Raw genomic sequence first — 10,783 nt, forward strand, 5'->3', positions numbered from 1 at the left:
TTTGCACGTTCATTACCACTGCAATTATACTGTTGGTGTGTATAGGAAGCATGGGTAAATGAATTAGGCAGGAGCATGTTTTCAAATGGGAGTGCATACTGGAAAGTGGTGCAGTATCTAAACCTTTTAATGAGGAAGAAATTTTGCTGAGGACAGGGCTCTGCTAATGGAATTTGAACTTGATTATAGGATAGCAGACACACATTCAGTCGTCTTTGTCCTCTGATTCCTGCTCTATTTACAGTATTTATCATCAAGGCACTGGCAGCGGTTGCTGCCATCTGTATAAGCTCGACTTTTATTATCGGAAATATCTAATCCTCTAAACTTGTTTAGTCAATTATTTTGGCAGAGAACACAACGCAAAAGTAATTTAAAAAGGCTAGCTGCACCTGATGATCATCTGAAAGTCAAATCTTTACATAATTTCAGGATTTTTAATGTTTGATGGGGACTACTGAAAATATTAAAGTTAAAAAGCGAAAGAGACATGAGGAAGAGAGGAAGTGGGGTGAGGAAGCGAGATACCTTTTGATTGAAATGATTCCAACTGGGAGAAGGAGGCTCTTATGTGAAATTAAATCAGCCGCATGGGTAGGAGGAAAAGCAATTAATGACCTTTTTTGTTTTGAAAGTTAAAAGTTAGAGTGAGGTTAAAAGTTAGTACGTTATCTCAGTTAATTACTGTGTCGATGGCCAAACCTTGAAGTTGAGTGGTTTCATTATTGCACAAGCTTTAATTTTGTTCAACTGGACAGTTTCATCACCCAAAGACACATTTTAACCATGTGCACTTTTTAAAATGAAGCATGGTTTAATCAAACAACAGAAAAGGGATCACCAACACTACAATTTCTCTATTTATTTTTCAATATATATATATATATATATATTCCTATACAGCAATATGTGCACAAACACATATATTACATAATACTATTGTCGTGGTCTGGGTGGTTTTCCACAGCATCAGCTCCTCCCCACTGGGTGGAGTCTTTGTTGTTCCTCACCTGATGGCAATCGGACCAGCAGTATTTATGACCGGCGCACTCAACTGGTCTTCGCCAGATTATCTGCCAACTTTAGTCAGTTCTCGGCCTCACGTCCATTCCTTGGTGACTCATCAGATGTATTAACCGTATCTCTGTTTTTCTCGTCAGCCGCGAAAACCCACCTACCAAGCTCTCCTGGAAACCAGTTTGCTGCCGCCGGTAATCCCTCTCCGTGTCGGAGCTGCCATTCTTTCCTGCCTGCCTCCCTGCATTGCATGCAGTACCCACCTGGACCTCTCCTGCCTCCCCCCTCCACGCAACCCTCACCTGCAAGTTTGTAAGACAGCTCAGTGTACTATCCTTAGATTCACTCGCAGCTCTCTGTGGAATTCCCCTGACTGCTCTCTCCTCTGTTTCAGTGCCCTGGCCCGCCACAGTTTCCCCTGCCCAGTACCTGCACTCAGTTATCCCTGCCGTCTAGTTATCATCACAGTATCTTCTCTCGCCTCAGACATCTAGTTTATGTTCATTGATTCTAGTCTGCACTTTCTGTTAGCCTTTGAGCATTGTAAAATAAATATCTCTTTTCGTTACACCTCACCCCTGGCCTCCGGTTTTGAATCTGCACTTGAGTCCCTTCCATTTCCACGGGCCACTGCGCCTGACAGTATAATCTGGCCAGTGTATGGACTCAGCGGATCAAATCCGGACCGCCGTCTCAAAACAGGGCGCCATTCTTGGCACTCACGAGGACGCGCTCCAGTTTCTCCTGGCGAAGGTTAACTCACTCACCGACGAGCAGGAGAAGATGCAGTCCGCGGTTCAGACCCTTCAGTCGGCCACTGCCCCGGAACCCGAACCCGTTCCCGGTACGTCGGCATCGGTATCCGCGCCGCCGCCGCTTCAGCCCGCTGCGGGTCCTGAGCCTCTGCAGACGCCGATGTTCCGCGATGCCGCCTCCCCGGAGCCGGAACCTTTTTCTGGCGGCCGGGGGGGATGTAGCGGTTTCCTCCTTCAGTGCGAGCTAGCGTTCGGGCGCTCACCCCGCTCGTTTGTTTCTGAAACCGTGCGGATTTCTTATTTAGTCGGGAAACTGCGCGATCGCGCCCTTACATGGGCAGAGGCTTATCTAGCTAGACATCCGTTACCGACTTGTCATTATGACGACTTTCTGAGTGAGTTTAAGAAGACTTTCGCTCACCCGACCTCTGAACGCAGTTCGGCGCGGAAGCTGTTGCATCTTCGTCAGGGACGGCGGAGCGTTGCGGACTTCCTGATCGATTTCCGCATCGCCGCCGCCGAGGCGGGCTGGTCTGATCGGGCTCTACACGGGGTGTATTTGCACTCCCTCAACGATGAGATGAAGGACCACCTGGCCTCCCGGGACGAGCCCGCTAATTTTGAGGAGCTGGTTTCCCTCACACTTCGCATTGACAGCAGGTTGCGGGAGCGAGAGTGGGAGAGGGACTACAGCTCCCGTCGGTCCTTGCGGCGGTTCAGCCGTCCGCTCCCTTTGCTGGCACAGGGGGTGGTGAACCGGAACCGGAACCCATGCAGATCGGGCGTTACCAGCTGACGGTGGAAGAGAGAGAGAGGCGTCGCCGTTCACACTCTTGCTTTTATTGTGGCTCCGGTGAGCATTTGATTTCTTCCTGCCCTAAAAAGGGAAAAGAGACCGCCCGCCGGTAGATCCGGGGGTACGGGTGGGCGGTACCAGGGTTAACGCCAAGCCCCGATTTTTGCTTTCTGTGACACTCTTACTCGGTCAGGGAGCCCACGTCTCATCAGCGCTGGTTGATTCAGGGGCCGAGCAGAGTTTGATTGACAGGGGATTTGCTGAACAGCTTCAGATCCCTCTTTTTGAGTTAAATCCGTCTATTCCAGTTAGGGCATTAAACGATCAGGTCTTTTCTTACATCACTCATCGCACTGCACCGGTTACCTTGATCACTTCCGGCAACCACAGAGAAACACTGATCTTTTACACCTCACAATCCCCTGACACGCCCATAATTCTAGGTTTCCCATGGCTAAGGCATCATAATCCTCACCTGGATTGGGTGGGACAGAGGGTCGTGAGTTGGAGCCCATATTGTCACGCAAACTGTCTCGTCTCAGCTGCCCCACCAGGGGCCACCGAGCCCTCTAGCAAGGAGAACTGCACCCCAGACCTCTCTGCGGTTCCCCCCGAATATCATGACATATCTGAAGTTTTTATTAAAGATAAGGCACTGTCCCTGCCACCCCATCGCCCTTACGATTGTGCCATTACCTTGTTTTCCGGCTCCACGTTACCTTCCAGCCGCCTCTACAACTTGTCACGCCCTGAACGGGCTGCCATGGAAAAATACATCGGAGACTCACTGGCAGCTGGACTCATCAGACCATCAACTTCCCCTGTGGGAGCTGGCTTCTTCTTCGTGGGTAAGAAAGATGGCACACTCCGCCCATGCATTGACTTTCGGCCCCTTAATGACATCACGGTTAAAAACAAATACCCATTACCACTCATCAGCTCCGCTTTTGAGCCCCTCCATGGGGCCACCATTTTTACCAAACTGGATCTCAGGAACGCATATCACCTAGTCAGAATCAGGGAGGGGGATGAGTGGAAAACTGCGTTTAACACACACTTAGGACATTTCGAGTATCTAGTCATGCCATTTGGCCTCACTAACGCACCTGCAGTTTTTCAAACCCTAGTGAATGATGTCCTTAGGGATTTTCTGGATCGTTTTGTCTTCGTTTACCTCGATGACATCCTGATTTTTTCCAAGGACCTCAAGGAACACAGAGTCCATGTCCGGGCCGTACTCCAGCGGTTGTTGGAGAACAAGTTATATGTCAAAGCCGAGAAATGCGAATTCCACTCACCGTCTGTGTCGTTTCTGGGTTACATTCTTGCAGGGGGGCAGGTGAAGACAGATCCGGCTAAAGTGAAGGCAGTAGCGGAATGGCCACTACCAACCTCCCGAAAACACTTACAAGGGTTTTTGGGCTTCGCGAACTTCTACCGCCGCTTCATCAGGAATTACAGTCAAGTAGCCGCTCCCCTAACTCGTCTAACTTCCTCTAAGCTACCTTACCATTGGAGTCCAGAGGCCGACGCCGCCTTCTCCCGGTTGAAAGAACTGTTTACCTCTGCGCCGGTCTTAATCCATCCCGATCATAGTAAACCTTTTGTCGTGGAAGTAGACGCGTCAGGCGTTGGGGTCGGGGCGGTGTTGTCCCAGCGTTCAGGTTCATCTGCTAAGCTTCAGCCCTGCGCCTTTTTCTCCCGCCGCCTCTCACCTGCGGAGAGGAATTATGACGTTGGAGACAGGGAGTTGCTTGCTGTAAAGCTAGCGCTGGAGGAATGGCGGCATTTACTTGAGGGAGCAGAGCATCCATTCACTATTTGGACTGACCATAAGAACTTAACCTATTTACGCACAGCCAAAAGGCTCAACTCGCGCCAAGCTCGATGGTCCCTATTCTTTACTCGATTTAACTTTTCCATCTCTTACCGACCAGGCACCCGCAACACCAAGCCGGATGCTCTGTCCCGCCAGTTCGACCCTGTGTGTGACCCGTCTGATGCACCCACCATCTTGCCGGCAGGAGTCAGGATCGGTTCTGTCGCCTGGGACGTGGAGGAGGACATCCGCCGTGCGCTGGAGACTGAGCCAGACCCCGGCACGGGCCCTCCGAACCGACGCTATGTCCCCACCGTGGCTCGCCCTAAGGTGATCGATTGGGTCCACAAGGGCAAATTTTCTTGCCATCCGGGTGGGGGGAGAACAGGCTCACTCCTTAAAAGGTATTTCTGGTGGGAGACTATTGATAAAGACGTCAAAGAATATGTAGCTGCCTGTCCTGTCTGCGCACGTAACAAATCGAGCTCACTACGCCCAGCTGGACTTTTACGACCCCTCACTATACCTCATCGCCCCTGGTCTCACATTGCGTTGGATTTTGTCACTGGCCTTCCCGTCTCCTCAGGTAAAACCACGATTCTCACTGTGGTGGATAGATTCTCCAAAGCTGCACACTTCATTGCCCTAAACAAACTCCCCACTGCAACGGAGACAGCCAAGATTATGACTGAGCAGGTCTTCAGACTCCACGGCATACCTTGCGAGATCGTGTCAGATAGGGGCCCTCAGTTCATTTCGCGAGTGTGGAGGTCGTTCTGCACCGCTCTCGGGGCTAAACCCTGCTTGAGCTCAGGATTTCATCCACAGACGAATGGGCAGGCCGAACGGCTCAACCAGGAACTGGAGGCCACCCTCCGTTGTGTCGCTGCCTCCAACCCCGCCTCATGGTCCTCGTTGCTGCCATGGGCAGAATACGCTCACAATTCGCTTACGTCTTCTGCTACTGGCCTCTCGCCTTTCGAGGCCTCCATAGGTTACCAGCCGCCTCTCTTCCCCGACCAGGAGGCCGACCTCGAGGTTCCCTCGGTCCAACACCATCTCCGACGTTGTCAGTGGGCGTGGAGGTTGACCCGTCGGTCGTTGTGCCGGTCCGTTGCTCGCCAGTGCCTGTACGCGGACCGTCGCCGCAGGGCAGCCCCTGCCTACTCCCCTGGGCAGAAAGTGTGGTTGTCTGCTAGGGACGTTCCCCTGAAGGTGGCATCCCGTAAGCTGGCCCCGCGTTTCATTGGACCGTTCGAGGTGGAGCGGGTCCTCAGCCCTTCTGCGCTGCGGTTGAAGCTGCCTTCCTCGCTGCGCATTCACCCGACCTTCCACGTCTCCCAGGTCAAGCCGGTGGTCGTGAGTCCGTTGTGCCCTCCTTCCGCTCCCCCTCCTCCCGCCCGGCTCGTGGATGGGCATCCTGCCTTCGCGGTCCGGCGCATTCTGGACGTCCGTCGGCGGGGACGGGTCCGGCAGTTCTTGGTGGACTGGGAGGGTTATGGGCCTGAGGAGCGGTCCTGGGTGTCTCGTTCCTTGATTTTGGATCCTGCTTTGCTTTCTGCTTTTTACGGGGCTCGACGCGGGCCGCGGGTGGCTCGGTCGCCGGGGGTCGACCCTTGATGGGGGGGTAGTGTCGTGGTCTGGGTGGTTTTCCACAGCATCAGCTCCTCCCCACTGGGTGGAGTCTTTGTTGTTCCTCACCTGATGGCAATCGGACCAGCAGTATTTATGACCGGCGCACTCAACTGGTCTTCGCCAGATTATCTGCCAACTTTAGTCAGTTCTCGGCCTCACGTCCATTCCTTGGTGACTCATCAGATGTATTAACCGTATCTCTGTTTTTCTCGTCAGCCGCGAAAACCCACCTACCAAGCTCTCCTGGAAACCAGTTTGCTGCCGCCGGTAATCCCTCTCCGTGTCGGAGCTGCCATTCTTTCCTGCCTGCCTCCCTGCATTGCATGCAGTACCCACCTGGACCTCTCCTGCCTCCCCCCTCCACGCAACCCTCACCTGCAAGTTTGTAAGACAGCTCAGTGTACTATCCTTAGATTCACTCGCAGCTCTCTGTGGAATTCCCCTGACTGCTCTCTCCTCTGTTTCAGTGCCCTGGCCCGCCACAGTTTCCCCTGCCCAGTACCTGCACTCAGTTATCCCTGCCGTCTAGTTATCATCACAGTATCTTCTCTCGCCTCAGACATCTAGTTTATGTTCATTGATTCTAGTCTGCACTTTCTGTTAGCCTTTGAGCATTGTAAAATAAATATCTCTTTTCGTTACACCTCACCCCTGGCCTCCGGTTTTGAATCTGCACTTGAGTCCCTTCCATTTCCACGGGCCACTGCGCCTGACAACTATACTATGAAAGCCAGGCTCTTCACTGTTGACTTTAACACTGGTGTTTTGCAGGTACGTAATAAATATCAGCTGAGGATCTTTGGGATGTCTATTTTTCAGAAAAAAAAATAATAATAAAAAATAACATACAAACAAAACATACATGCATACAGAGTTGCACACTGGGGGGTCCTCAGCTAGTTTACAATGTCACTTGAATTTCTGAAGAAAGTTAGGTTTACTACTTCCTGAATCCGAAGTAATTTTCAGTAAGTAATTTCGGGAACATAATTGGAAAAGAGTCAATTACCCATAATAAACTTACATGAGGTAACACAATGTGCCACTGAAACACAGCAGTAATGGAGTCATTTGCTTGTTCATGTCTACAAAACACAAATTCACTGTAATATTTTTTTAAAACTTTGTAGTCTTAATACATGTTTTTCTAAAGTGACATAACTCAGCCCCGTCTGTCTCTGTCTGTGCTGTTTTTGACATTCACAGGACATCTAACACCCATCAGCAGTTTGACTCACCTCTTCTACTGATCCATGACATTTAGCCTATGAACATCCAAGGATGGAAAGGATGTTTGTAAAAGGCCGAAAAAGAGAAAACAAAAACACGACTACTGAATAAATGACAATCTTCAAAACACTATCATCCCTCTGTAGACACATAAAACAAGCAACATAACATACTGCTAAAAATTCCAAGGATGAATTTTAGTTGTCAGCATTGTTGTAAATGTCAGTGCTATATTGCGCAAGGGTTTCTCCTGAACAGCCAAATTGTTGACAAACTAGCTCTATCAAAGTGACAAGAAATACTCCACTTAAAAGGTTTATGCAAATGAAGGGGAATTTACTGCAACAAAGAAACAAATAAACAACTCACAAAACGTATCAGTGTAGTTCATAAGTAATTAATATGAACAATGCAAGAATTAAGTGGATGTGCACTGGTTGGTTGTTCAAAAGAGACACCAAGTGATCACACCTGCTAGCTTTTATAACTCATACGGTCCAGGTGTGCTATTTTTGGTAATGCCAGTCAATTGCCCTCCAAGACATAAGGTAGGTCTTGCTACAATGTAGACATAAAAGAAAGATTATGATGAGAAGAAAGATTATTTCAAGAAAGAATCATGATGCCATATACTACTTTGAAAAATCCCAATGCAATTTTGTATGACGTGTTTTGACTGTGAAAGCGGTTAAATATATAAATCAATATTAAATGGTGACATTGACTCACTAGAACTAAAGTCAAATGCTACTGGCTATAAAATTAAAATAGGTTATTGAAGAGTTTCACCAAGTATTTCAACCATGAAAGCTACTATAAACAAAAAAGTTGCTCTAGAAACTCAAGTTATGTTATGCAGGCCACAATAACACTATAATCTTCTTATATATAATATATTATGTATAAATAAAACGTTTAAATAGTTAATTCAACATCTTATCCAAATTAATGAGGTTTTGCTTGTATGAATGCTCTGAAAGCCTGTGGCTACAGATGGAGAAAGACATCAAACAATACTCTTTGCGACTATTTAATATAATCTCTATTTGGTGTTTGCACTACTTTAAGTGTTCATTTATCAAAGGTTATCTTTTCCTCTGACCGACGTAGTGAGATAAATTTAGGAGAAAAGAGGAAGCAAAATCCTATTAAAGGAATTAATTGTGAGTTTTCTGCAGGATGAGATCTGGGTGCTTGAGTCAAAGATGTGTGTGTCTGTGAGTGCGAAAGAGAGAAACAGAAAGACGGGTGAGTGTGTCAATGCTGACACTATTGTATCTTACTGTAAGTGTCATTTTCCATATTTTTTTTTCTCAGTTGATTTGCTAGCAGCAAGGTTATAATGTCTCTGTTGGAATGAAATGGACTGTCAAAAGCTGTTCATTGATACTGCACAGGTTAATTTGGGTCCAGGACAATGTCTCGGGCCATCATTCACAAGGATACACACATTCATGCGATTCACAAAAAGAGGTTCTATATTTCTTCTTGCTGTCATTGTACACTTTGCACTCCATGCTTTCAGTTTTCACGTGCTGAGATGGAGGAGCAAACCATCAACAAAAATAGCCTACATATACTAAAATATGCAAGTGGATCTGATTTAGATGTATTTGACAGTGTTGCCAGGTATTGTATAGCCATCGCTGTTCATTTGTATACCGATTTTTTCCGGGAACATGTGTCGTCTGCATTAATATTCTACAGTTGCGGATGAACAGGAACATTTACTTTAGCATGCACTGAAACAGCCTCGGGGATGCTGTGATTAATGTATCCCACTTAACTCAGTCGCATCTACACTCTCTAATCATGTTTTTTGACAGGTGGAATCATGTCATTCAAATTCATGTCTTAGTTTAACTAATATATCATATGAACGTGCTCCATTATAGGCGCTTGGGGACTGCAGTCATCCATTTGAGCCAAGGTTAAAAGATTTGATAATAAATACAGACCCGTGAAAGTTGGCAGTACAGCAAACTGGGCGTGGTGGTGATGGTAGTGAGAACAATAGGGGTGGGATGAAGCACTTTCCCTATGAGTTTGATGGCATGCATCATTGAAGATGACAAAATGTAAAAATTGTTTAGACGACCTTATTAAATATGTATGAAACTGGATTTTCAAGGAGGGTATAGACAGGGAAATCCATCACTGCATTGTAAAATGTCAAAATACTATTAAAGTATGAATATTTAGTATCATTTTTCCTGCTGCTGCGCCGAGTGCTACAGACAGGAGAACACTGAAAACACAATTTTAATATTACATGTGACTTACAAGCAAAGTTATTTTTCTTTCTTTGGTTTGCATACATTAATTATAGCCATGGTTGCCTTATATCACATGGAAAGGGTGTCATGTGGTGCTGGATCGCTTCTAGATAAATAGATCATCGTAATACCTACACTCGGTGAGACCACTTTGAGATTCTCTGCAAGAACTCGTCAACAAACATGAGCAAATTGACATTGGAACAGATTTGGAACAATAGTGTTTACAACTACTCAATTAGAGAGATTAGTCAACCTCTCCAAGGTCACCAAAACAAAGGCGCGTTCATGTTGTGTAATCCCTCTAAGTCAGCTATTAATTGCTTCATGAATGTCTGAGGACTAAAGGGCATTGTCATGGGCCATGGCTCATGGAAATGTCATTAGGGTTGTAGAAAAATTTACCAAACCATTTTCTCAAATCCTTACCAATCAAGACTCTGCAACCATATCTTGCAAGCTTATTACACCACTCTCATCTTGTTTACTTTGCTTCCTATTGAATGCATATTGAGAACGTTGTAGAATCACACTCTGTACTTTACTTATCAAGGCCATACCACAACCACCAACAAGAGGCCAAGCAGTCATAGTTCCACAGCAGCAAATATATATCACCTGGCACAATGAGAGTGTTCTGAAGCACGGCTATAGTACCTCTCTGTTGCGAACCTGCCAGCATGCTGTGTTGTTGTGAGTAGGGAGCCCACACTGCAGCACAGCCTGGCTTTCTTTGGGTTATGTGAGCAGGTATGGGGGCGTATTTGCAGAGAAGAGAGAGAAAATGAGAGATAGGAGCCACAGCCAGAGAGCTGTCCCTGAGTGATGCTGCTCCACTCCCAGCAGCACCCCGTCAACTCCAAATGAGAAATTTCAGACATCCAGTGAGGTAACTCTTGAAAGTGGAAATGTTTTCCCACCACTGCTGTGTCCTTTTTTGGACAATAACTTTAAAAGTTAGTTGGCTGACCTTCAAAGCCAAGGAAAGATAATGGATTCCATTCATCTCAAGGCATGTGTTAAGTTGATTGGTAGATGAAACAGTGTGAAAATGCAAGATGAAATAAGCTATGCTGGCAACCTATCGTTTGGCTTCTGTTCTTCTTCTTCTTCTTCTTTTTTGCATTGTGGCCTGTAGCTCTTTAAAATACAAAATATCTAGCATTTGTTAATGTGGGAAATTAAATATGCATAATAATTGGGTTGTGTTTCAGGCTTGTCTGACTTAATGATATGATCAGAGACATCACCAAAG

The 10,783-nt window shown here is 46.9% G+C and overlaps 2 long non-coding RNA genes across 2 annotated transcripts; both read left to right on the forward strand.

Moving 5' to 3' along the window:
* The first annotated feature begins 1,188 nt into the window (after positions 1–1,188).
* On the forward strand, positions 1,189–1,592 carry LOC145429882 (uncharacterized). The gene is made up of 2 exons (XR_013910213.1): positions 1,189–1,329; positions 1,412–1,592. It is a non-coding gene; the product is annotated as an uncharacterized LOC145429882 (long non-coding RNA).
* A 4,674-nt stretch (positions 1,593–6,266) lies between these two features.
* On the forward strand, positions 6,267–6,670 carry LOC145429883 (uncharacterized). Its single transcript, XR_013910214.1, has 2 exons — positions 6,267–6,407; positions 6,490–6,670. It is a non-coding gene; the product is annotated as an uncharacterized LOC145429883 (long non-coding RNA).
* The last annotated feature ends 4,113 nt before the right edge of the window (positions 6,671–10,783 follow it).

Source organism: Astatotilapia calliptera, chromosome 7 (genome assembly GCF_964374335.1).
Source record: "Astatotilapia calliptera chromosome 7, fAstCal68.1, whole genome shotgun sequence".
Lineage (NCBI taxonomy): Eukaryota > Metazoa > Chordata > Actinopteri > Cichliformes > Cichlidae > Astatotilapia > Astatotilapia calliptera.